The sequence below is a fragment of the Curcuma longa genome, chromosome 8 (genome assembly GCF_044706935.1).
Source record: "Curcuma longa cultivar G26 ecotype Majalengka, Jawa Barat chromosome 8, ITB_CL_G26_1.1, whole genome shotgun sequence".
Classification (NCBI taxonomy): domain Eukaryota; kingdom Viridiplantae; phylum Streptophyta; class Magnoliopsida; order Zingiberales; family Zingiberaceae; genus Curcuma; species Curcuma longa.
This window is the reverse complement of record NC_133868.1, coordinates 213,613-214,234: the sequence shown is the minus strand read 5'-3', so window position 1 is coordinate 214,234 and position 622 is coordinate 213,613.

Here is a 622-nt window from a genome sequence, read left to right as displayed (position 1 = left end):
TGATCTACTTTATCACACCTTATTTCTTTATTATTATATGTTTCTACTCCTTTTGCTCGGAAATTTGCTTTTTGTATGTTTTTGATTGATAGGATGTGATTCAAAGCTAAAACGATGCATATTTGATGGTGGAATAAGAAGTGGAGAAAGGAGACTCACACTGGCCGTGCTCGTCATCACGAGCGGGTCTCTTACGCAACAAACACAAAAAAATGGAGGAAAAGGAACAACTAAGTAAAATACGATCATGTTTTCTATCTAGACAGTTTTGTAGATTTAAAGTAAAATGGACATAACTTTTAGCTCAGATTGATCCACGGGCCGTGTCATCTACCAAAATGAAGATAACTTTGAGATCTACAATTTTGCTTCAGGATGTACAGAATGATTCCTTCTCTAGGCCGTATTAAATAGCATGGACATGCCTCCTAACCACAGCCACGCTGCGGGCTTGGCCCAAACTGCAGATCAAACTTTGAACCATCCTAACTTTCAACTCATATGGAGTTACGGGCTGACCCACCCACCAAATTGAAGATAATTTAATGCTCTACAATTTTGGTTTAGAGTTTAGTTAATGAAAACTGAGTTTATTGGGTGAAAAACTCATTGAGGCGGAGCC